Source organism: Pantherophis guttatus, chromosome 6, assembly GCF_059756535.1.
Source record: "Pantherophis guttatus breed Tessera chromosome 6, ASM5975653v1, whole genome shotgun sequence".
In the NCBI taxonomy this organism is placed as follows: domain Eukaryota; kingdom Metazoa; phylum Chordata; class Lepidosauria; order Squamata; family Colubridae; genus Pantherophis; species Pantherophis guttatus.
Genome location: NC_142068.1, coordinates 16,093,122 through 16,120,712, shown reverse-complemented (window position 1 = coordinate 16,120,712; position 27,591 = coordinate 16,093,122). Strand labels below are relative to the sequence as shown.

General features: G+C 39.3%; 1 protein-coding gene and 1 long non-coding RNA gene across 9 annotated transcripts in view; one reads left to right on the top strand and one right to left on the bottom strand.

Moving 5' to 3' along the window:
• LOC117678179 (uncharacterized) lies at positions 1 to 27,519 on the bottom strand. Its single transcript, XR_009620347.2, has 6 exons — positions 27,425 to 27,519; positions 13,195 to 13,285; positions 10,978 to 11,574; positions 10,758 to 10,832; positions 4,327 to 4,347; positions 1 to 308 (listed from the first exon to the last, which is right to left on the bottom strand). It is a non-coding gene; the product is annotated as an uncharacterized LOC117678179 (long non-coding RNA).
• The window catches only part of NLGN1 (neuroligin 1), a 768,195-nt gene that overhangs the window by 534,866 nt on the left and 205,738 nt on the right, over positions 1 to 27,591 (top strand). The gene's annotated exons all lie outside the window — the stretch shown is intronic.

Genomic DNA, 27,591 nt, shown 5'->3' with positions numbered 1-27,591 from the left:
ACAAACAGACAAACAGATAAACACAATGAGAATTTCAGTATATATAGATTGCCTTTATAGCAGATTATTCTCAGTTGTTTCCACTACTCAGCAAGATCTTCTGGCTGTGATATTCCTATGATTTTGTTCATGTTATTTCTGGCAGTGCACTCAAATAGTTTTCGACTCTACAGGAATTATTTTCCTTGGGAGATGGGGAATATGGACATAATCGTTCTTTGATAGAAGTGTTCATCTTATAATTTATTTTATTTCATTGTATTTATTATGGCCATCCACTCCAGCAAACTGTGGGCATCTTACAAAATCTAATGCAAAATTAAAACAAAAAGCATAAAATAGACAAGACAATATGGACTAAAACAGCCACTATAAAATACATATCAGCTCCATTTTATTAATCCAAGCTCTGACACCAAAACCAAGTCTTCCAGAGGCTTCCAGAACTCCAAGGACGTGGTCACCATCTATATCTCTGCCCTTATGTGTTTGGCAGGTAAAACCAATGTAAAATTGTCCTCGGATGTTTTTCAGAGCTCCATCATGTATATTGGAAAGGGGCACTTTGCAAAGTACATTGACTTGACCAAATCACACTTAAAGCTGTGAGGCAGCTGTATGTTTCAGAAGTCTTGACTTGATGCAGTTGCTTCAAGTGCATTCCCAGCTTGTATTTATATACATTTGTACACAGAGACAACACAACACCCTCTGCTGAAACGATTAATAGAGTGAGGCCATTATGCTGGTCTACCCATATGAAAACGATGGGAAAGCATTTGAAGCAGCCCTGCTGAATCTCTTGGCAATACAGCAGGGTGGAGTGCTTTGTTAAGAGTGCATAGTTTGCCAAGTGTCTCTTTAAATGCTTTGGATGGTCTTGTGGTTCCCACTGTCATAAATTTGGACCATTTAGGTAATTGAGTGGAAACACCTGTTCATTCCGGAATTAGTGATAAAGTATCCCCAACAAGCGATATATCCAATGAACCCTATATAATTGGTTCCACTGCTGAATTGTGAGAATCAGGTATCAAATGTAGTCATCTTCGTTAATAGGTTAAAGTATAACATGCAATATCTACATTTTACAAGACAGTACACTTTCCAGTCAAATGATATGTGGAAAATTCTCCACATATCATTTGACTGGAACACAACGGCTCATTTTTGATGGGGTTGAAGGAAGAAATTGGTGATTCCGTTGTCTAATGTAGGTAAGGAAGACACCCATTCATTTTCTGTCCCAAATTATTATTATTATTTTTCTCATTTTATTCCCCGGATTTGATTTCTCAATCTCTTTTCCCCAATATTATTAGTACCTTAATCAACAAGCTAAAAAGAAAGGTCAAGATTTTTGTATCAGAAATCTTATATGATCTCATGCAGAGGATTTTTTTAAAAAAACAAAAAAACAAAAAAAAAACCACAGTGAGGTCACTTTTGATTAAAAGTCATTCTGTGTTTAATATGAGAGCCTCATGTCTGGAGGAAGCAAATAACAACGGTTCTTCAAGTATATATTGGTCTGGTTCTTGGAGAAAGACTCAAAAAAATGTCTGCGCTAAAATCATGGCATTGATGGAAGTATTTCCTGTGACAAGTGGGAAGAATAGAAGTGCAAATGGAAGAAGGGGCAACATTTTGGATTGCTGCTATCATTTTCCTCCACCTTCCACACTCTTAAAGTTTAGCCATGCAACACTGTGAAAAAAGTTGTCAAGGAATACAGAATTACAGTAGGAAGGAGTAACGGTTCCTACAGTATCTGTCTGCAAAAGGTATGATACAATTGGGCTCAGACAAATATTTCAGAAAACTGAAGCAAGAACCTAGACATAAACCACTTTTTGATCGATCTCTCTCTCTTTCTGGATTGAGGACAATTTTTTTTTTCAAAAATCAAGAAGTTGATTTTTTCAACTTCTTAGAATTTTAGGGATAGAAGGGACCTTAAAGGTCTTGTAGTCCAACTCTCTGCCCAAGGCAGAAGTACTAATATGTCTATGGAGATTCTCAGTCATCCAGGTAATGGTTGACAAAAGTACTAACATCCTCCCAGACAAATGATTGTCCAATCTTTTCTTGAAAACCTCCAGTGACGGAGCACACACAAGTCCAGAAGGCAAGCTCTGTTCCATTGATTAATCATTCCCATTGTCAAGAAATTCCTCCTTATTTCCAGATTGCATCTCCTTCTCCACATGCTTCCACCCATTGCTTCTTGTTCTACTCTCAGGTGTTATGGAGAATAAATCAACACTTTATTATTATTGATTCGATTTATTGGTTTGATTTATATGCCGCCCTTTTCCGGAGACTCAGGGCGGCTTACAATGCGTTAAGCAATAGCCTTCATACTTTTGTATATACCTGCTTAGTAGGGCTTTGCCCCCCCCCAAACGGTGTTCTTTTTTATACAAAGTCAGCTTATTGCCCCCACAAACCAGGTCCTCATTTTACCTACCTCGAAAAGATGGAAAGCTGAGTCAACCTTGAGCCTGGTGAGATTTGAACTTGCAGTAATTGCAGGCAGCTGGTGTTTCTTAACAGTGCTTTAGTCTGCTGCGCCACCAAAGCTCTTTCTTCCCTGTGACAGCCCTTCAAGTATTGGAAGACTGCTATCAGCTCTCTCTCTCTCTCCCTCTCTCTCTCTCTCTCCCCCTCTCTTTCTCTCTCTCTCCCCCCCTCTCTCCTCTCTCCCTCTCTCTCCCTCTCCCTCTCTCTCTCTTCTTTCTCTCTCTCTCTCTCCCTCTCCCTCCCTCTTCCTTCTTCCCTCCCTCCCTCCCTCCCTCTCTCTCTGGGGTCTATTATATTAAAAAACATCATTTCAATTCATTTAACCCCTTTTCAAAGCCTATGATCCTGGTAATATCATTTCATTACATTCCCCCGAGTTCACAATGCACCACTATTAATTGGTATTTTTTATTTAAGCAACATTTGGAAGATGGGCACTAAAATATGTGAAAGATGCTTTCTTGGAGTTTTTCTCAACTCTTTCCCAGGGAAAAATACAATTTATAGTAACTGGCATGCTGCTTTCTGTGGTCAAAGTGGGCAGCACATTATTTTCTGATCCTTTGGAACTTCAGCCATTCTCTGTCACCTAGGACTTTGTCAGACATTCAATCTTTCATCTGGAAAAAAAAGGTGCCACCAATGCCCCAGTGCTGTGGCTTTTTCTGTTTTGATCAGGCTTAGTGCAGCTGGATAAATCAGCCCGGATAAATAGTTTGAAGTTTTTTTAAAAATAAATAATTAGTTGTGCTTCAATGTTTAGCTGAATGTTTAATCTTTTTGACTGTAACAACCATTCTTTTTTTACTGCCTTATTCTTTTGCCTTCACTCCTTAAAGACAAATTCAAGATTATATAATAATACCAACTGTCCTTCCTTCTTTCTTTCTTTCCTTCCTTCCTTCCCTCTTTTCTTCTTTCTTTCCTTCCTTCCTTCCTTCCTTCTTTCCTTCTTTCTTTCCTTCTTTCCTTCTTTCTTTCCTTCCTTCCTTCCTTCTTTCCTTTTCTTTCTTTCTTTCCTTCTTTCCTTCCTTCCCTCTTTTCTTCTTTCTTTCCTTCCTTCCTTCCTTCCTTCTTTCCTTCTTTCTTTCCTTCTTTCCTTCTTTCTTTCCTTCCTTCCTTCTTTCCTTTTCTTTCCTTCCTTCCTTCCTTCCTTCCTTCCTTCCTTCCTTCCTTCCTTCCTTCCTTCCTTCTTTCCTTGCTTTAGATCTACCCCTTTCAGAAGGGGTAGATCAATAGAATCATGTTTGCTAGATGCTTTATTGAACAAGATTGTCCTAGCCTTATCTTACCTACTGTCTACTTGTCCAAGTGAATCCTCTTCCATTATTCATTCTCTTTTTAATTGCTTCCTGGGTTTTCAATTTACCAACAGACATTGCAATCCTTTGAGGGACCATCATGCATGTTTATATTTTATATACACCATTACCAATATCTTAGGTGCAAATATTCAGTTATCATTAGATTGGTGGTTCTCAACCTTTTCTTTACCACGAACCCCCTTTAAATATTTTTGTGGCCATGAGAAGGAAAGAATTGTATTTGCAACTGGGATGGATGTCACATTCAACATTTTATTAAAAAAAATTACTCAAGTTGGCATAAGGGCAAACTGATTTTGCCCAGGCTTAAAATATACATGACGTGATATCTAGATTCACACATCATGCTTAGCCTGGTGTGTCAGGCTTCTCCTGGATAATACTAAAAATAATGTTAAAAATAGAAACTTTAAAAGGCAGAGATTGAAGGATAGCAACAGATCTTGAGAACTACACTTATCTAAACTGAGGATGTTACCTAGTTAGGGTGATGAAATATCTGCAAGAAAACAAGCAAGCTCAGTGAGCACCAAGGGCCCCTTATCTAGAAAGCCCTCAAAGAAGATACCTATCAATTTCCATTTGTAAGACACAAGTCATATTTATAGTAGGTTTCTGCACCGTTTTCTCCTGGCAGTGTGAAGTAATGGGTGAAGTGGGTCATCCTTTGGGGCAGAAGCAGGGGTGAAATCCAGCAGGTTCTGACAGGTTCTGGAGAAATGGTAGCGGAAATTTTGAGCAGTTCGAAGAACCGGCAAATGCCACCTCTGGCTGGCCCCAGAGTGTGGTGGGAATGGAGATTTTTCAATATCCTTCCCCCAGGAGTGAGGTGGAAATGGAGATTTTGTAATATCCTTCCCCTGGAGTGGGGTGGGAATGTAGATTTTGCAGTATCCTTCCACTGCCACGCCCACCAAGCCATGCCCACCAAGCCACACCCACAGAACCAGTAGTAAAAAAAAATTGGATTTCACCACTGGGCAGTAGTAGTAGTGAACATCAATACATAAGTAACACCTTCAGCCTGATGATATAAATGAATGGTTTTAAAACATTGTGTGTTCAGTCCATATCTCATTTAGTTCTCAAAAAAATACTTTATAACTCTTTATGATTCTATGATTATTTGCTCAAAATGCAAATAATGTCAGTATTGTCATTAATTATTCCACTTGTCTCAAATCATTACCTTGAAAGAGGAAAAGGGAGTGTAGTGGTTCAGACAGGCAGCATAACTTTCCTTACTTTCTTCAACCTATAGGACAATTAAAATGGGAGAAACATGAGACCTAACGTTACTCGTGTTTTGCTCATTTTAATTGTCACATAGGTTGGAGAAAAAAGTGAAGGCTATGTTGACATCCAAACCCCATCTTTGTTTCCAAAATAAGGTGCAAATGTCAGTCTGAAACGCAGCATGCATATTTAGTTTGTCCCAAAATCATGTTCAGAAGCTTCAGCGGTCTATTTGCTGGATCTGAATTTACCATTGTTCCTGTTCATTCTTCTCCCAGAGTAATTTACTTAAGGCCTGCCACACTTTTTTTTCTGCTGGTTCTTATTTAGTTTGAGGACATTTTGGTGAAAATAGCATGAGTGAATTGTGGTTTCTAGCATGAATGCTGCATTTTTTCTCTGTGCAATGTACATGTATACATCAGTGGTGGGTTTCAAAATTTTTTACTACTGGTTCTGTGGGTGTGGCTTGGTGGGCATGGCAGGAGAAGGATACTGTAAAATCTCCAGTCCCTCCCAATTCCAAGGGAAGGATACTGCAAAATCTCCATTCCCTCCCAAACAGCTGGGACTTGGGACTCAGAGAATAGATGGGGGCAGGGCCAGTCAGAATTTTTACTACTGATTCTCCGAACTAAAAATTTCCACTACCGGTTCTCCAGAACTGGTCAGAACCCGCTGAAACCCACCTCTGGTATACATACAAACTAGACTGTGTTGTTTCTCCGTGTCATATAATATATGTGGATATATTTATATTTATATTTATATTATTTATATTTATATTTATTTATTTTGTCATGTTTATGTAGTATATATTGAAGGCGAAGTCCCTTTGAGAGCTGTATGCAATGAAATTTCATTTTAATGTATGCCGATTAGTGTACATTCAAAGTGACAATAAAGTTATTCTAAGTCTAAGGCAGTAGCAATAGCACTTAAGACTTATATATCACTTCACAGTGCTTTTACTTTTAGCCCTCTCTAAGCGGTTTTTACACAGTTAGCCTATTGCCCCCGACAATCTGGGTCCTCATTTTGCCCACCTCAGAAGGATGGAAGGCTCAGTCAATCTTGAGCCTGGTGAGATTTGAATTGCCAAATTGCATGCAGCTGGCAGTCAGCAGAAGTAGCCTGCATTACTGCACTCTAACCACTGTGCCACCATGGCAATCCTCTCCCCAGTGGCCTGCAACTTCCCAGCTACTCCACACTTCTATTAAATCCATTTTAGGGAAACTTGCCCTGTTTAGGTTTTCTAGTTGTTGACATGTGACCATCCGGAGATGCTTTACTGTGATACAATATTATGCATCAGCAAATGACTGTATCAGTATCAATAGACTTCACCCACTTCCAGCAATAAAGAAACCCCCCCAAACCCCACCAAAGAAATGTGGAAGAAATACCACTCTATAAAGTCTTAGTAAGACCACACCTAGAATGCTGCATCCAGTTGGGGTCACAACACTATAAAAAGATGTTGAGACACTAGAAAGAGCGCAAAGAAAAACAAGATGATTCGGGGACTGGACGCTAAAACATACGATGAATGGCTACAGGAACTGGGCATGGCTAGTCTAGTGAAGAGAAGGACCAGGGGAGACATGATAGCAGTCTTCCAATATTTGAGGGGCTGCCACAGACAAGATTCTTCGGAGAAAGGCGGCATACAAGTTGAACAAATAAATAAAAAGTGGGTCAAGCTATTTTCCAAGGCACCTGAAGGCCAGACAAGCATTGGTGGGATTCAACCAGTTCGCACTACTTCAACCAAACCGGTTGTTAAATTGCTGTCTGGCCCCGCCCTCCCCGCCGCTTCTAGAAGTCCCCACGTACCCTGTTTTGCCTCCCAGGTAAGTGCAGGGAGGCCTACTAGGCCCAAAATGGCATGGGAAGGTGCGCCCCCCCACCCCCGACCAGTTTTTGCTCCCAGGTAAGTGCAGGGAGGCCTACTAGGCCCAAAATGGAGTGTGGGGGGGGGCGGTGCGACCCTCGCGGCCTGTTTTTGCTCCCAGGTGGCTTCAGGAGGCTGAGTGCTGCCTATCAGACCCACCATGGCCACACCCACCCAGGTGGTCATTAGAGCAGAGAACCGGTTGTTAAATTATTTGAATCCCACCACTACAGACAAGGAATAATGGATGGAAACTGATCAAGGAGAAATTCAACCTAGAAATAAAGAGAAATTTTCAGACAGTGAGAACAATCAACCAATGGAACAGCTTGCCTTCAGACATTGTGGGAGCTTCACCACTGGAAGCTTTCAAGAAGAGACTGGCTGCCATCTGTCAAAAATGGCTTAGGGTCTCCCCTAAACCATTGGGGTGGGGGGTTGGACTAGATGACCTACAAGACCCCTTCCAACTCTGTTATTCTGTTCTGTTCTGAAATGTGGAAGAAATTTAAAAACATGCTGAGAATAATCTAGAAAAACAGAGCCATATTTTATAGGGATAGGTATATTTTGGGCAAAATTATGAGGCAGATTTCATCACATCGGTAGTTTTTCTTTCACAGTGACTCACAGAGCATGAGATTTACAAATCAATTGGGAGGAATTCGTTGCAAGGATATGACCAAGCAGAATTGGGTAGAGAGAGAAAAAAAACCTGCCTTTGCCAAGACATATTAGGAGTGGAAGGGAAAAAGGTAGAACATAATGCTGCCCAAATTGCTAGGTTTTATTTGATTGTGCAGTTTCTGGGTCCTTTTGAGTGTGCAAAGAGATTTAGAGACAGGGGCCTGCATGGGGGAGGTTGTCGGAAAAAATTCAAGGTGATAATCTTGACTTGATTATCAAAACCCTGCTTCTTTTTTTAAATAGATGTTTCACCTGCTTGCAAGCTGTAAATTTCTTCAGGAAATGTCCTACTGTTTTTTGTAATTCTGTGCCTTATTATTCTTTCTTCTGGCTCTATTAACCTGCTGCTTCCTTCGGTAGTGTTTTTTTTTTATTATTTTTATTTTTATTTTGGGTTGCAGTTCCATGAAATCTGCTCTTTTTTCTTTCTGTGCATATAACCATGATAGCCGTGAGGTGCAAAGTAAGAAAATCCTACCTGCAGAAGGAGAAAATGAAAATATTCCAAATACTGATATTAACGCAGATCTTAACCTGGGAAGCAGGCTTAATTTCTTCTTACATGACTTAAAGCAATGTGTGAATCCAATCATGCAAGCAATTAAGAACCTTATTGGAAAGTTTCTTCCCCCTTCTGCAAAGGAATCTATTTGAATAAAGACCGTTTGCTTAAGTAAGGCTTGCTCTACTTTAGGATAAAGTCCTAGATCTGTCTAAAATAATAAAACTTTATTTTTAGCTACCAGTGTGCAAATGTCAAGGTTATTTTTATTAAAATACTTTAATTAAGAGAAACTTTCCACCTTTAACTTCGTTCTGGCCCTTGATAAGGATGACTTGGCTTCTGTTTAATGCCTCAGAGAGAGTTGCGAGTACCCCAGGAAGGCATTAAGAGACTTCTAGGGACACTTCCTTTCCAAAATACAGGAAGTTCATGTTGTCATGTTCATATAAAAAAGGAAGTAACAATTCTCCCGAACACCTGAGATCAGGACAAAAAATAACAGGTGATCCAACTAGAGGTGGGTTTCAGCAGGTTCTGACCAGTTCTGGAGAACCGGTAGTGGAAATTTTGAGTAGTTTGGAGAACCGGTAAATACCACCTCTGACTGGCCCTTCCGCATCTATTCTCTTCCTCCCGAGTCCCAGCTGATTGGGAGGAAATGGGTATTTTGTAGTAAACTTCTCCTGGAGTGGGGAGGGAATGGAGATTTTACAGTATCCTTCCCCTGCCACGCCCACCAAGCCACACCCACAGAACCAGTAGTAAAAATTTTTGACACCCTCTATTGGATCCAAGTAGAACTAAGGAGAAATTTCCTGAGAGTGAGAACAATTAATCAGTGGAACAGATTATCGACGAAAATTATGGATGTTCCATCACTGGGGGTTTTCAAGAAGAGATTGGACAGCCATTTGTCCAGAATAATATAGGAGGGGATTGGATTAGAGGATCTCCAAAGTCCCTTCCAATCCTATTATTCTATGTTCTACATTTATCAGATATCAGATTCATGTGGTCTGTGCTCTAAAATACCATTACATTTCCAAGCAAGATAATTTTTTTTTAAAAAAAATTTTTTTAACTTGCAACCTCCTGGTTTCTAGCATCTTGATTAACCACCACATCAAACTATCTGCCACTAGAGTTTTGTTTTGTTTTGTTTAAATCAAAACCACAGTGTCCATGTCTAGTCCAATCATCTCATTCTTATAAGATGCATAAAGTTTTGGCCCCTGACAGATCCAACTGTGATAACTTTATTGTGATTACAGCATACATTTCCAGAGGTAACTGTCAACTACTAATCAACAGCCCTAACTCATTTAGTCAGGAAAAAAGTTCAGGATAGCCAAATTGAATGGATATATTATCAATTGGTGCATGAAAATTCACTGATGGGCAAAAAAAGGAACAAGAGTCAAATCTTGCCTAAACATAGCATATAACTCGTACGTAACAGGTCAGATACAGATTAACAAAGTTGGAAGTCTTCTTCCAAAGTTGGAACAAAGTCATCTAGTCCAACTCCCCACCCAAGCAGGAGACCCTACACCATTTGACAGATGGCAGTCCAGTCTCTTCTTGAAAGCTTCCAGTGATGAAGCTCTCACAATTTCTGAAGGCAAGATGTTCCATTAGTTGATTGCTCTCACTGTTAGAATATTTCTACTTATTTCCAGGTCGAGTCTCTCCTTGTTCAGTTTCCATCCATTATTCATAGGTTAAACATTGCTGGTTCAAAAGCCAAAATAAATTTTTATTGTTATTTAGTTTCCAAGCTTCCTACTACTTCCCTTTGCTTTGCTCTATTTTCTTTAAATAAGCACAAATCCACCATTTTACCCTTTCTCCATCACCTGAAAGATTACCCTTCCAGCTCCAAAATAGGACATTGTCCTGTAGGGAAAGTTAAGTGAATTAGTCAGCCTTCCCTCTTCATTTGGTTCTTATGTGGAAATAAAGAGGTTTGGGACTCCGATTTAAATCTTACTTGTTTAAACTGTTATAAACTACATTGCATCTGTTAGGCACTTCGTGTATTTTCAAAAATTACACAATTTGGATTTTCTAGATTTGTGTGGGTTTTTTATTCACTATAATGAAATGCTTCGAGTGAGGCATGCACAGAAACTGATTGGATGGATATGGTCAACTGAGAAAATCAATAATATTTCTAGTCTGTAAGGTGACTGGGTGACTTGGGTTTATCATTCTCAATCCTGGACTAACATGGTTTAGTGATTATGCTATGATTATGGTCCATAGCTTTAAATGAAGAGAGCCACATGCTGCAGTAGTTTGACCAGGATTGATAATATATACTGTATAGCTAGTATATTCAAAATATTATATTCAAATAGTTTTTTTTTTAAAAAAAGTTTATTTATTTATTGAATTTATATTACTGCCTGTTTGACTCAAGTTATAACTCTTCTTCTTCTCTCCCCTTTCATTTTAGGAAACCTTTCAGTTTCCTAAAATTTAGCATTTGTCTCAATTATTAACAAATAGAAAAAGAGTAAGACATGAAATAAATCCAGCTTGGAATAGCTTGTTTAAAAAAAAAAAAGAATCCAGATCTCACCATTAGTGCTGTAATGTAGCTCAAACAGCTGTCCTTCTACACTTCTGCAATTGAGACAGCATGAGGTCACTGATCCTATCATAGCCAACAAAGAATAATGTATGTTTGTGTTCTTAGTATCAACAAATCTTCTTAGTAAGTTTAATTGGGTGAGTAAGGGGAGGGAGAGGGAAGGAGGGAGGGAGGGAGAGAGAGAGGGTGGGAGAGATGGACGCAATACCTTTAAAGTCATCTAGGCAAACAGAATGCTTAGCAGAGACAGGACTAATTTATCATAGTGTTGTCACCATAGCAACAACAGTTCTTGCTGATCATATGACCAATGACAGTTTCTGTTGACTGGTTCTGACTCAGTATCATCTCAGCAAAGCTTCCTCTGTTTGTCAAGTGAAAGGAAAGGCTCTTGCATTGATACTGGTAGAAAAGGCAGAAAATTGTAGCATATGAAAGCATCTCTTTGTCTCGGCTGGGTTTGCTTCTGTTAAACTTCAAGGGCTGCTTTCCCACAAAGTGCCCTCATTTATTCACCCTTCCAAAATGTGTTTCTGCTGCCGACTGGGAACGAATGTCAACTATGATGGCGACGCCACAAATCCTGTTGGTATAAAAAACCTTCTGGTCTATTATTGAAAAACTTTCACACCTTCAGGGCACAGTTCCAACAGTTCTGTTGACAGTTCAAAGCTCCTGTAGCACAGGGGAACTACCAGAGGAAAAAAAGGGGGAAAAATGGATCCAGGAAATTATAGGCCAATTGATTTAACATCAATACCTGGGAAAATTCTGGAAAAGATAATCAAGCAGGATTTGTAAGCACCTAGAAATGAATAAGATGATTGTTAGAAGCCAGCATGGATTTATTAAAAACAGATCATGCCAATCAAAACTTATTGCCTTCTTGGATAAAATAACTAAATTAATGGATCAGAGAAAAGCTGTGGACATAGTGGACATGGACTTCAGTAAGGCATTTGACCAAGTAGATTACAGCCTACTTCTTGATAAGAAACAATACAGTGGGATAGACAGTATGACCACCAGATGGATTTTTAATTGGCTGACCAACTGGACCCAGTGTGTAGTCTTCAGTGGAACTGAGCATGTGCTGTACAAGAAGGAAATACACAATGGGGTATCTTAAAGTTCTGCTTGGGCCCAGTACTCTTCAACATCTTTACAAATTATCTAGATGAGGGGATATAAGGGGAACTCATCAAATTTGCACCAAGCTTGGGGAAATTGCCAACACTTTGGAAGATAGATTCAAGATTCAGAAGGATCTTGACAGACTTGAGCTTTGGGTCCTATCCAACAAGATGTAGTTCAATGATAAGGAAAATAAGGTCTTGCACTTAGGCAGGAGAAACAAAATGTATAGGTACAGAATAGGTGGCACATGGCTAAACACTAATAACTGGGATAACGATCTAGCGTTCTCATACTTAAAGCCACCACTTTAAGTATGAGTCAGCAGTGTGCTACAGCTGTGAGAAAGCCAATGCAGTCTTGGCTGCATTAGCAGAGGGATAGAATGAAGATTATGTGAAGTGGTAATACTGGTTTATACCATCCTAGCAGAGGTGGGATTCACTTACCTTCCTTACCGTTCGGCAAATGAGAGAGTGCATGTGTGCATGCTCACTTCACTCGCACGCACCTCCTATGCACACGGGCATGGCCTTCTGTGCATGCTCAGTGCTCGCACATTATGTCCAGGTGGGTGGGCGGAGCCTCCCGCAGTCGCCACAACCAGTTCGCCCAATCTGGAGATAACCAGCTGAATCCCACCACTGCATCTTAGGGAGGCCACATTTGGAATACTGCTTAGAGTTCTGGTCACCATGATACAAAAAAGATGCTGAGATCCTAGAACCGTGATTGCGAACCTATGGCATGCATGCCACAGGTGGCCCTCACGGGGTAGTGGGGAAGGTTAGCCATCACTGCCCTAGAACGTGTGCAAAGACTAATAAAGATAATAAAGGGTCTGAAGGCTAAATCATATGAGGAAGGTAGATATGTCTAACTTGTTTTTTTAAAAAAGACTTAAAGTGGGGCATGATAGCCTCTTTCAGAACTGGAAGGCCTGTCATAGAGTAAGGGGAGGGGGTTAACTTTTCTTTAGAGGACCTGAGGCTAGGACAAGAAGTAATGGGTAAAAGTTTGTTAAAGAGAGATCCAACCTAAAAGTAAGGATAATTTTTCTGACAGTGAGAACAATTAACAAATGGAATAATTTGCCTCCTAGAGTTGTGGATGGTCCATCACTGGAGGTTTTCAAAAATAGATTGGACCACCATTTGGTCAGGATGGTATAAGGTCTCCTGCCTTGAGCAGGAGGTTGGACTAGGATTCCTCTGATATCCTTTCCAGCCATATGATTTGATGTTCCATGTTCTTTCCCATTTTGCAGTCCAATTGACAAGCATTGCCTTACCTTCTGATACTGGTTTCATCTGGATACAGCAACTGTCCTTGGGGGTCCTTTGATTTGTTGTCCCCAAATTGTCCATGCTTTGTTTTGTTCGCTAACATAAATAAATCAAAACAAACAAGAAAATGGATTGGGAAAGCACACTTGGGAATAAAAACAATTGAAATGGTAAAACAATACCATCTACCCGCAACAGAATACCTTATGCCACCAGACTTGAAATTTTGGGCTTAGATAACTTAGAACTATGCCACCTTCGGTCTGACCTAAGCGTAGTACATAAAATTATCTGCTACAATGTCCTACCTGTCAATGACTACTTCAGCTTCAACCACAACAATACACGAGCAAACAATAGATACAAATTTAAGGTAAACTGCTCCAAACTTGATTGCAGAAAATACGACTTCAGCAACAGAGTGGTCAATGCCTGGAATGCACTACCTGACTCTGTGGTTTCTTCCCCAATCCTGCAAAACTTTAACCTTAGACTGTCTACTGTTGACTTCACCCCATTCCTAAGAGGTCGGTAAGGGGCGTGCATAAGCGCACGAGTGTGCCTACCGTCCCTGTCCTAATATTCCCTTTTATTTGTATCCATCTCATATATTCATAATCATGTCTATACTTATATATGTTATCTAATACATGCTTGACAAAATAAAAAAAAAAACATGGAGGAGGAATTAAGAACATCATGTGTTTATTGGCAAGGGATTAAAGTTTAAACTTGGCCAAAAAGATTAACAATGACAACAATTGAAATAGATTTGTTCATATGAGAGGGTACTGCTATGACTGTTGCAGCCATTACACCAAAGTTACAACTATGCCAGAGTCCTCATTGCTTGTTTTGGTATCCTCAAGAAATAATGCTCAAATTACTTCATTTCTTGGTATTACAATAGAATAATGGCTGGTCAGAGTTTGACACCCCTGATCTAATTAGTTCATTTGGTTGTGTTTTCTTCTCTGGTCTACCTTGTAAAGCTGACATCAATAGGTCTTCAGTTGTGGCATCTAATTCTCAGCAGTAAACACCATGAAACATGCATGAAATAAAATAAAAATTCTAAGTACTTAACAAACCATATTCATTCAAAGATTACATCTCAATATATGTTCTTGTTGTGCTGTGCATATAATTAACTTTTTTGTATTTTTATTAAACATTAAAGAAGATATATAAACAAAAAGAAGACAAGAACAAGAAGGGGAAGGGGAAGGGACTTAAAAGGAAAATACCAATGAATACACAAGAGATTTAAAATGTCATGGTGATTATAATTTTCCAATAAAACATTAATTAGTTGTAAGTAACGGAATGTATTATACCACTTGAACTGACTAAAATCACTATTAAACTCTAAGCTAAAAATGAATATTGAGAACCACAGTCAACTTAGCATGAATATTGAGCAAAATTGTAGGTTGTAATAAATCCAATCCATATTCTTAAGAATCTGTTGTGTTTAAAATATCATATAAAATTAAAATATAAACTTTACATCTAGCAAGCTGTTCGTGCTACAAATCCATGTGTTAAGTTGTAGCCTAGGAATTTATTGTAGGAATGTTTTGTGTCAGACATAAGTACAAAATTACACTGGACATTGAAGCATTCTCCCAGAATTCTTCCATTTAGGGAATCAGACAAGGGTGGGCTCCTGGGGGTTTGGCATGGTTCGGGCGATCCTCTTAAACCAAGGATCGCTGGAGTTTGGTGAACCCCCAAATGCCACCCCTGGCTGGCCACACTCACCCTGCCCCTCCCCTCCACACAGCCCATTCATCATTCCAGGTAAGTGCAGCGGCCACACACGGTCTGGGAGGCAAAAAACGGGCCTAACGGAGGTTCCGGAAGTCCAGAAACGGGCCTGTTTTGGGCCTTCAGAAGGCCTCCAGACCCCAGGGGAAGCTGTTTTCACCCTCCTGGAGGCTCAAGGAAAGCTTCTGGAGCCTGGGGAGGGTGAAACACCTCCCCCCCCCCACTGTGGTGCAGGCGACTGACTAGGTGCCCACCATGGTCACACCCACCTAGCAATGGGGCAGCAAACCCGTTGCTAAAGAATCTGAAGCCCATCCCTGGAATCAGATGACCTTTCCAGTAAAAAGTGTATAATATCTTTTCTGCATTTAATTTATGCAAAGCTAATTCAGGGGGACTGGGCTACGGTGACGTAGGAGTTTCTTAAGATTTTATCTTAATCTTATTAATATAATTAAGTTTTGCAATCTGCATAAATTGTTTCTCAATAAGTGAATTCCTCAGCGCCTTCCTTTTTATAGAAACAACCCTTTGATAAGGATATAGAATAGAGAAGAAATCTGGGCTTATCGTTTTTCTATATTTATCCCAGACATATAAGTACACTGCTACTTGTTACATTATTTCTTATACATTGTTTTTTTCTCGTTTCTATTGACCCAAAGATATTTATGTAGACCATCTGAAAGTCCCACTCATTCCACAGAGGTTGTCAGGTCATAAAGGGATATATAGTCCAGTCTAAAATCCATGTTAAATAACTAACATTAAAACTCAATTTAAAATTTAGAACAGTTAGTTTATCTTTCTGTTTTGAATTGTGTAAAATCTTGATTTTAATACTTGGTCTTATACTAGACCAGATGTACTTGATTTTTTTAATCTATACTAGTCACTTAATATTTTCAATAGGTAATGGGATCATTTGAAAAAGAAAATTGAGTTTTGTAATTAATCTTAATTGCTGAAACTCTTCTTAACCAAGACAAGTTTAGGGTCTTTTTTCTCCCCAATCTAGAAATATGTGCTATTATTCCTTTCCAACTCAATAGGAACTGTATTTAAAGGTTAAATTTTCAAGAATCTATGGGTGAAATATAAGGCTTTATTTATAAATACTAAATTATTAATTAGTTATTATTTATAACTTACTATTTATAAATAAATTCTTATATTTCACCCATAGATTCTTAAATATTTAACTTTTTTTTTTTTTTTGCTTTAATTTATATGCCACCCTTCTCCGGAGACTAGGGCGGCTTACAATGCGTTAAGCAATAGCCTTCATACTTTTGTATATTTATATACAAAGTCAGCTTATTGCCCCCACAATCTGGGTCCTCATTTTACCTACCTTTGAAAGGATGGAAGGTTGAGTCAACCTTGAGCCTGGTGAGATTTGAACTTGCAGTAATTGCAAGCAGCAGATGTTAATCTGTTAATAACAGTGCTTTAGTCCATTGTACTACCTTTAAATACTTAATCTAACTTTAACTAACTGTCTGGTTTGGTACAGCAACTAAACAGGACAGGTAGACTCCAACAGATAGTTAGAACTGCAGAAAAACAAGTGCAAGCAGCCTGCTTTCTATTGAGAATGTGTATATTATGAGGATCAGGTAGACTGAGAAAATATCTATAGATCTCTCACTTCCTGGACATAAACTGTTTCAACTCCTCTCCTCGGGACACCCCTGTAATGCATTACTGTGCCAAAATAACTAGACACAGAGACAGTTTTTCCCCTTGCGCTATCACTTTGTTGAACACCTAATCCTCATAATATTGTTTTTTACTCATGTTGTGTGGATGTATTATTATTATTATTATTATTATTATTATTATTATTATTATTATTATTATTATTATTATCCTTCTCATTTTCTCTACTACCCCCCTCTTGTTGGTATCATATTATGATTATTATTACTCTCTTACTTTGCATGTACATTGAGAGTTTTTGCACCAGAGACAAATTTCTTGTGTCTAATAACACTTGGTCAAATAAAGTATTCTCTTCTCTTCTCTTCTCTTCTCTTCTCTTCTCTTCTCTTCTCTTCTCTTCTCTTCTCTTCTCTTCTCTTCTCTTCTCTTCTCTTCTCTTCTTTACAGTTATAGTATATTAAATCCCGTAACTAAGTGCAGGTTTTTTGGCCTTTTGGCTAATATCAAGTGTAGCACTTTGCGCCATTTTTCTTGTGGAAAAATGACAGCTAATAAATCTGATTTCATGACTCTATTGATGGGATTTCTTGTGTCCAGAAGAGGCTATGAAGCAGAGGAGAATGAAGATATGGCCAAAATCTCATAAACTGAGATCATAGACTTTACTCCCTGCTCCTAGTAAAACACTCTTCCAATTATTGATGGCATTCCTAGCTGTAAACCTGGAATTGGAAATTTCTGAATAATTTGTAGAAACTTTCAGTTCACAGCCTCTTTTTCTATTCTCAAGAAATCTGCATACCTCATTGACTTTGTGTCTAGAACTTGATAGTTTGAGAGGTCTATGCCTATTTGATTGCTGTGTTCTTTTATTTGATGTCCAGATGTCAATGTGTCTTGGCTCTCTTAAGAAAGTAACCCAATATAGGAATAAACAAAGGAGCCATGAGTAATTAATGTATGCCACTTTGTCAAGTCTCTTTCTGCTGATATTCCAAGGCAAACTCTCTGTGCTTTTTGCAAAAATAGTGACTTGACTTTACTCATTTTCAATTGTGAAAACTAGAACTGGAAAAGTGAGACAGTGCCAAAAATGAAAAGTAAGATATAGCCAGTTGAACTATGCTAAATTTTGTAAGATGATTTTTTTCCAAGTTAAATTCTATATTAGGAGATTGATGTATAATAGCACTAAGTCAAGAATACAGTATTGTCTTCTTTTATGAATGGGTTTAGAAAGATGCCATGCTACATTACATCTTACCCCAATGGCAGGATCCTAGTTCATTTCCATGACCATAGATTGGTTGTGCCGTTAGACCTGACAGTGGGCTGTCTAATTATCTCCTTTATTTTGAAAGCAATGGAAGAGAAACCCTATACAAATGCAGAAAAGAACAAAAAGAAATGACGCCTCATTTTCATCCCACCAGTTTGCAGTGCAAGTGAACGGAGAGAAAAGTAGACTTTCTGACCAGAAAGAAATGGAGAGATCCATAGAAGTATGAATGAATTGGTGTTTGTAGAATCTTAAATTATTACGGTGGGGCAGTGGTTAGAGTGCAGTGCTGCAGGCTACTTCTGCTGACTGGCGGCTGGCAGCTACCTGCAATTTGGCAGTTCAAAACTTACCAGGCTCAAGGTTGACTCAGTCTTCCATCCTTCCAAGATGGGTAAAATGAGGACCCAAATTGTTGGGGGCAATATGCTGACTCTGTAAACCACTTGGAGAGGGCTGCAAAGCACTATGAAGCACTATATAAGTCTAAGTACTATTATAGGTAGTCCTTGATTTTTTACCATAATGGAGCCTAATTGTGAAAGATGTGAAATAGATTTTCAGAAAACAATGTCATAAAATGTGGTCAGGTGACTGCAGAATACGGTAAACATTCTGGGCCAATTTCCAAGCACTCAAAATGCAGTTGTGAGCACAGGGAAATCATTGGAACTTTAGACCTGGGTTATAAGAATTCCTGGGGAGTTCTCTAAGCAGCCTGTCGTAAATCGAGGATTACTTGCATGTAGTCTGTAATCATCATTAGAACAAAAGTCTTGAACTAGAATTTTGGGCTTAATTTTGAACTTATTTATTTATTTATTTATTTATTTATTTATTTATTTATTTATTTAAACTTGTATGCCGCCCTCTCTCCCAAAGGATTCAGGGCTGTTCACAACGATAAAAAACACATAAAATTCAGTATTCAAATATAAAAACCAATACAATCCCCTTTAAAAACCCCTTCAGTCCACTCCGGCTGTGCCAAATAGCCATGTTTTGAGGTCACAGCAGAAAGAGCGAAGGTCAGGGGCCATCTGGAGCTCCAGGGGGAGCTGATTCCACAGAGTAGATGCGCCCACAGAGAAGGCCTGCTCCCTGGGAGTCACCATCCAACAATCTCTGGCCGACGAGACCCCAAGGAGGCCCTCCCTGTGAGAGCGCACCGGGCGATGGGGAACTGTCACTGGCTGGAGATGGTCCGTCAGGTACCCCAGGCCTAAGCCATGTATACAAGAAATCTATTAGATTTCATTTAATCATGATCTTATCTTAGAAGTCTCTTCTACCATGTAACTCACACTCTGGAATATCTACCCTTCAGTGATCAGTTTGACCCAAACTAGGGATTGAAGACTTGAATATGTCACCATCTGGGGTGTGAAGAAGCCCATTTCCTAGTTGGGTTGACTACTTTATGTTTTTATTATGTGCTTTATGTCTTTTTGTATGAGGCTGATTATGTTTTAATATTGTTAGCCTCATGTATTTGAGATGGATGGCCAGATAAATCTAATAAATACATATACAAGCTGATTTGAGATTTGCAGACTTTGAGTAAGGTGCTGCAGAAGTGTATTTCTCTGCCAGTAGATGTAAGATAACTGTTGTGGCCCGCCAGCAGCCTGCACGGATTGTGGCTGATCCTGACAACGAGGAGGCTGGTGTGGTGTCGCCAGCAGCCTGTGCAGCCAGAAAGGACAGCAAGGAGGCTAAAGAAGATGTGGTGCCAGAGGCAGAGATTCAGCCAGGGCCTTCAGATCCTCCAGAGGCTCCTTCAAGTGAAGAGAGTGAAGTGGAGGAGCCTCTTTTCAATGCACAAGCACGCAGAGCTGCCAAAAGGCAGGAGTGGTTACTCAGGAAGAGGTCTCCTTGAGAGTAAGTCTTGGGGCTAATTGGCCACTCCCTTAGCCTATTTAAGTTTGCACACAGCTGGCAAACATTGCAGGAAACAACGTGTGTTCGTCCGGTCATTCGTTGAGCATTTGAGAGTGAATTTTCCTTGCAAACCTGATTTCTGGGCTAATTGCCAACTCTTGTAAGCCTTTATCTAATCTTTGGAATTTCTGGCAGGCTGTTAAGGACATTTTTAGTAATAGCCTGCATTTGAAAAAGACTGTAGTAAACGGAGTTTTTCGGAGTTTTGTGTGTGCTACATTTCTTGGGTTCTGTAGCTGGGGCAGAACAATAACAGACTGATGATCAGCTGACTCCAAATTCTGCTTGCACATTAACAAGGATGTCACTTTGCTCAGTCTAGTAAGGTCCAATATTATATGGCATGTAATATTATACAAGCTGATGGCACCTTCTATAGCTGTAGTGGATTTCATTTCTTTCTTATGCCATGAGATCAATGCTGAGAAATCGTTTTGCTTGATCAAAGCTCACCAAGCAGCATCAGCTTTAATTAATTTCAGAGCCAAACATTTTCCAGTTTTCATCTGTTCTATCAAGTTCACTAAACAGGAGTTAGGTTCTAAGAGCCAATTAAAAAAGTGAAGGTTAAAATTTCCTTCCAAAGACAAAATCCTCTCGTTTTTCTATTATTATGCCTCCTATTTATCTGAAGATATGTGAGAGTCCCATTTTTGTTTTCTACCATATAAATAACCTATTACCATTTGCCAGTTTTTTTCCCAAACGCCATCACTCTGCTAAACAAATAATTCCCTCAACACTGTCAAACTATTCATTAAGGCTGCATTACTCTTACTATTAGTCTTCTCATCGTTTCTATCACCCATCTCCTCCCACTTATGACTGCAAGACTGTAACTTTGTTGCTTGTATCCTTACAATTTATTTTGATATTGATTGTTTCCAAGTATGATTCAATTGCTTATTTGTACCCTGTGATTATCATTAAGTGTTGTACCTTATGGTTCTTGATGTATGTATCTTTTCTTTTATGTACACTGAGAGAATATGAAGCAAGACAAATTCAGGAGTGAAATTTATTTCCCTTCCCTTCTGGTTTGCCAATATGTGCGCACCGCACACACGCACGCTCTGCTTGCACACACTGTCATCTGCGCATGCGCAAAGCCTTCTGTGCATGTGCAAAGGCTTAAAATGTCGCAAAAAAGTGACATCATGATGTCCATGTGGGTGGGCGGAGCCTCCCGCAACAGCCACTACCAGTTCTCCTGAATCAGATAGAATTAGCTGGATTTCACCCCTGGACAAATTCCTTGTGCGTCCAATCACACTTGGCCAATAAAGAACTATTCTATTCTATTCTATTCTATTCTATTCTATTCTATTCTATTCTATTCTATTCTATTCTATTCTATTCTATTCTATTCTAAACGTTGACTCTGGGCAGTGCACAACAGTTACCTCAGAACAAAGTTTGGGTTTGTTTCTTTTAGCTCTAAACCTGAAATAGTGGATAATTCTCAGTCATCCAGGTCATAGTTATCTCAAAGGTGCTTTTTCAAAAAGCAGCTGGACTGTTTTTTCCTTGAGAAAGACGAAGAAGAAAATGTTTTGCTTCTCATTCAAGAAGCTCCATCAGTTCTGGAAATGGAAGGATAGGTGCTGAGAGTTGAGAATGGATGGTGGGGGAAATGGAAGGGTAGTTTCTGATAGGAAGGGGGAGGGGAATACTTAAATTCTTGGTGATTGTTGCTGTCTTTCCAGCTGAAGTATTGTGTAACCTGCAGTGCCTCTAAGCCCATTGTATATGTTTATTGTATACGTTTTCTTTGAAAAAATAGAGTGGTACTTCTCAGATTCCCAACCTGGTGCCTTCCAAATACGTTGAAACCAGAGTCCCCAAAAGCTCTAGTATATTGGTCTAGTACAGGGGTGAAATGCTCCCGGTTCAGACCAAATCACCCGATCCGGTAGTGATGGCGGCAGGTGGTTCGGAGAACTAGTAGCAAAAATCCCTGCCCACCCCATGCCCAGCTGAGCCGTGCGATCATCAGAGGCTTTTTTTTTTTTACTTTTAAAAGCATTTTTTCTACAACCTCTTCGGCCAAAAAAATACTTTTAAAAGTAAAAAAAAAAGCCTCTGGTGATCATGCGGCTCAGCTGGGATGGTCAGAGGCTTTTAAAAGCATTTTTTCTACAACCTCTTCAGCCAAAGAGATTGTAGGGAGAAAAATGCCTTTAAAAGCCTCTGACGATCCCAGCTGAGTTGCCAGATTGTCAGAGGCTTTTAAAAGCATTTTTTCTGCAACCTCTTAAGGTTGTAGAAAAAATGCTTTTAAAAGTAAAAAAAAAAAAAGTTGGCCAAGCCCACCAGCCACATTAACCCCCCCCCACCAAGCCACGCCCACAGAACCGGTAGTAACAAATTTTACATTTCACCACTGGTCTAGTATTTGTAGTCCAAATTCTTTAGTATGAAAATTGGGACAGTTTGTTCTATTCAATGCGATGTGACTTCCTTCCTTCACTATTCTGTTCTTTCTTCTGGCCTCAAGGCAGTGCTGAAATCCATTTTTTTTTACTACTGGTTCTGTGGGCGTGGCTTGGTGGGCGTGGCAGAGGAAGGATACTGAAAAATCTCCATTCCCTCCCCACTCCAGGGGAAGGATACTGCAAAATCCCCATTCCCTCTCCACTCCTCGGGGAAGGATATTGCAAAATCTCCATTCCCACCCCACTCTGGGGCCAGCCAGAGGTGGTATTTGCTGGTTCTCCGAACTAGTCAAAATGTCTACTACCGGTTCTCCAGAACCTGTTGAATTTCACCCCTGCCTCAAGGGTAAACTGATGATAAGGAGGAAGAGGGAGGAGTGACCAGGATAACAAATGTATAGCATTCTTCGTTGTTCAAGTCAGCATACAAACCTGGCTTTGAATCTCTAATGGAAAGGTATCTCTAATTAGAAATTATAATTTGGTAAACTTGAGTCTATTGCCGCAAGAATGAAGCAGTGATATTAATTGTCCAACAGTCCTGGTTGGTCAAATTTGTAGTCCTCTGCTTTGATCAGAGCTCAGGAGCAGTGGTCTATTAATATCACTGCTTCGCATCTTTCACATTGTCATTTCCATTTTTGCTACCGACCGAAATTCTGATACTCAGAAGAAAGGAGGGGGGGGGAAAATCCATGTCCCTTGACTATTCATTCTTCTTTGAGAATGAATAATATCCATCTCTATATTTTCCAGGATGGGGAGTAAAATACCATTTGTTTTTCTGGCAAGATGGTAAAAATTTTGCAGTGAGATTGGCAGTCTGCCTTTAGCCTCTATGCTTACTGGGAGAAAAAAAAACCTCAAATGGCATTATTTAGTTTTTGTTTGTATATAACTTTTGATAAATAATTCAACAGTGTGAGGGATAAAGTTTTTTAAGGACTTACCTGGCCAGGGGCATGTGGGTGTTGGGATGTGGTTCAGTTCTTATTTTAGCAAGAACATAAACTCCAAGCAATTCCTATCACTTACAGTTCTATGAGCAGGGTGTGTGAATGTGTTTTGAGTCTCCAAGATGCATAGAACTGTGTGAGTAAAGGACTCAAAGGTATTTCAGGGAAGTTGTCAGGTAGGAAATATGACTCTGCAACACAAATAATGTTTGCATATTGTGCACAAGAGAAATCACAGGCTTGGAAGATAGATGTTTAGTAACTCAGTTTAATAGAGTAATCCATTAAATCAAATGTCTCGAGGGCAGTGTTCTGAAAAGGAATTTTTGCCTTATCTCAACAAGATGCTTTATGCAGCCTTGCTGACAGTAAGTGCTTAAAATTAACTTTTTCCCTCTCTCCCCTGGAATACTTAACATGTTTCAATGATCCTGATTAAGCAATAAAAATCATTTCATTGTTTCGGGCAGCAACGTGATTTCTTCTGCTTCCTATTTTAGAATAGGTTTACTACAAAAGGCAGCCATCCTTATATTACTTTGTGAAGGCTACAACATCTGGATTGCAGAAATCCAGAGGCCCTCTGAATGGCAGCAAGGAGCTACCAAAAACTCTGGACTCTGCAGCTATGTCATAGTCTCCCAGGTTTATGTACTTCAAATATGGTTGTGCTGTTTCAGATAGTGAGTTATAGTGAATTAGTTACCTTAAGAATTAAGAGCTGTCTCCTTAAGAGATTGCATTGTGGGAGATGTAGAGAGAGATTGCATTATGGGAAATGTAGTCCATGACATGTGACCACATCTGTGTGTCTGATTGGCCAGTGAGGCTCTCTGCCTGGGTGCAGAACAAAGACCCGGCCATTTTGAACTACCACAGAAGAGAGAAGCATGCTTTCTGAACAGGGGGACAGAACTACTGTCATTTTACACTAGGAAATGGGATAGATTATGAAATACTTGCATGAACCTCACCTTGACCCACCATCATTGTAAGTCTATGTGTTTGAGGATACCCGAAATAAATATAATCTGCATGAAAACCTGTTTGCTAGAGTTTATCTGCCTGTTCCCAGTGGAGCCAGATGCCTGGGGAACAGAACAATGGTCACAATTTGTCTTTCAGATACACTAGTGAATCTGATTGAACATAGGAAAATGCATAACTAGACTAGTGGAAAGTCATAATGGATTGAAGTCTGAAAATCTGTCCTAAAATAAAATTAGTCTGCATGTATGTGGCCTCTATCAAAATTTTATGCAGTAGTAAGATGGTGATATTACTGAGAAAACCCCAAATAAGGTAATTACATTCTGATACTTTTGCTAGCTCTCTATCACTGGCAGTGGGATAGCCTTTTTAATTTAAAAATAAATAAATAAATAACCCATCAGAGGTTTAACATTGCCGCTTTACTGATTATTTTAACAAAAGCAGAAAACCATGCTAGCCTAATTGTATAAGTTGCTGCTGAAAGTTGACCATACAATCTTAAACCGCAATCTCTGTATACCACCCTGTGGTCCAAGAATCACTGAGCTAAGGAAATTCTGGCCCCAGATTTATTTCTCTTAGAGATCAGACTTGTACCAGCTTTTTATAGCGAGTCCAGAAATAAATACAATTGATCAAATTAATAGGAGCAAAGCATGGCTGACCTCTGTTACTTAATCTAGATAACAAAGCATGCATGTGAAGGAAGTAATACCCCCTTTCCATCTTTAGAAGTTACCCTGAAAAATGGGTTTTTATTTAAAGACGGGGCCGAACCAGTCATGCTGATGAAAAATTTCCCAAATTAGAAACAGGAACAGTGGAGGGACAGCATGACGCCAAAACTATACAGAATTCCCTTTAGAAAAAGAAAAAGTAAAGAAGGCCAGTGCTCAAAGATGGGGATGGGGAGGAAAGAGACTAGAACCAGTGGTGGGATTCAGCCAGTTCGCACCTATTCGGGAGAACCGGTTATTAACTTTCTAAGCAGTTCAGAGAATCGGTTGTTGGAAGAAATCTTTTCCCCCCCCCCACTTTACAGGGCTAATCCTGTAAGGAAGGCAGGAAGGAAACATTCTGGTGTTGTTTCTAGCCTAACCTTTATTGCTCTGCTTACAGAAACTGCCTCTCTGATTAACCCTTATTGCATTGTAATAGCTAAGGCGAAGTGCCTATCGACGTGAGTGACATTGAGTTGGCCTTGCCCACACGGTCACATGATCAATGAGCCACGCCTACCCAGCTGTTCATTAGGGCAGAGAACCGGTTGTTAAATTATTTGAATCCCACCACTAACTAGAACTAACCTTCAACCTATGCTTAGGTCAGTCTGATGGCGGCATAGTTCTAAGTTGTCTAAGCCCTAAATTTCAAGTCTGGTGGCATAAGGTATTCTTTTGTGAGGCAATATATAGAGGCAAACTAATATAGAGGGAAACAAACAAATAAACTTATATTAAATATATTTATTCAATCAAGCCTGTATCTCTATTAGGCCCTTATTGTTTGGTACATCAAGCCGAAGCACACTGAGTGATCTTATGACAGCTTGAAATATGAAATGGGTTCCCACAGAGTAGTTACTCTTCTTCTCCGCTAATCAAAATTGTTCTTAGCTTTTTGGGTGTTGCCATGTTAAAGGCCTTGGCTGTTTGATTTATTTATAAAGCATTTGATAATATTCAATCAAAGAGGAGGTGACACCTCAAAGAACCTAGGCACATTCTATAAGTGAAGCCATAAAGAAATTTCTTTGAAGTTTCACAGATGAATGGAAGTAGTTAGGAACTGAGGGACATTGTGAGAGGGGATGACAAAGCAAGTTACTGATTTTAATTTGGTACAGAGGGTCTCACAGTGGTCTCATTAGCAAGCTGCTGAAATGTAGCTCCACATGTGATGATTTTGTTTCAAAGAAGTTATTTTCTTCTAAATGGATTATTCATCTTTTTTTGCATTTCAAAAATCAGAAAGAGACCAGAACGGTACTGATTTCCTCTATTGTCCCTGGAATGAAAGATATATTTCCATACGATATGATATCAGAAACCTGTTTTTATGTAATTCTCCTGGCTCATTTAAAAACTAAGTTGTAGCATTTTTCATACTTGGTGAATATGGAGGTTCAGTGGGCCAAAGCAATAATTAAATAAACTTTCTGTTTAAATATGTTTTGTTTTATCGGTTTAATTTATGATATCTCTTAAATATCAGGGCTGGATAAGTTGGGATGTAGGAAAACTCTCATAATTTTAAAGGTAAAGGTTCCCCTGCACATGCGGGTTAGTTGTTTTCAGCTCTAGAGGGCGGTGCTCATCTCCGTTTCAAATCCAAAGACCCAGCGCTGTCCAAAGATGTCTCTGTGGTCATGTGGCCGGCATGACTAAACGCCAAAGGCGCACAGAGCGTTGTTACCTTCCCACCAAAGGTGGTCCCTATTTTTCTACTTGCAGTTTTTACATGCTTTCAAACTGCTAGGTTGGCAGAAGCTGGGACAAGTAATGGGAGGTCACTCCGTTACGTGGCACTAGGGATTCGAACTGCTGAACTGCCGACCTTTCTGATCGACAAGCCCAGCATCTTAGCCACTGAGCTACCACGTCCCTTCTCATAATTGTAAACCTGCCTTTACAAAATAAAGATAAAGGCATCTCAATATTTGAATAGCATTATCATTCTGGCAATGAGAGTTTCACTTTTGCCTTTTGTGAATTTAATATCATGCCTCACATTTTCTGCCTTTTGCTAAAGAATTCCCAGAATGTATTGATTACCTTTAGAAAACAAAGAGAATTTCTGCACCCCTCGATAACTTGGACCTGAAAGTCTGAAGCTTTACATAGATACTGAGTAGGTCAATATTTAGTTGTCATTATAAATGGAAAAACAGGTTCAGGGGAATCTGCCTGCATCAAATCTTCGGACCTGTCATAATTCCTTTTTTTTTTCCAATAAAGAAATCACCATGAAATGCTATTTACTTGCAAAAGTAATAATGTTTCTAAGGACATATTCATGACACGATTGCAAGTACAATTTCCTAACTGTGACAATGATGTGTGATAAACCCATGCAGGTTTGATTTAACAAGATTATTTCAAAGATTTCATGTACTAGTCTTTTTTGTTCCCAAAACAGTTCTTCTCCTCAAACACTAGAGGCCATTTCAGCAAACACATTCAATTATTTGACTTACATTTTACTTTTATTCCAGTAGCATACCTCCATATTTAATCCAAGGTGACAATCCTGGTTGTTGACCTACTGCCTGAGCAAAATAACATGCTTAGTTTCTGTGGTTAAAGGAAGATTGGAACAAGGAAGATTTCCCAGGTCCAAATTCCATCCGTTGACTGTTAGTTT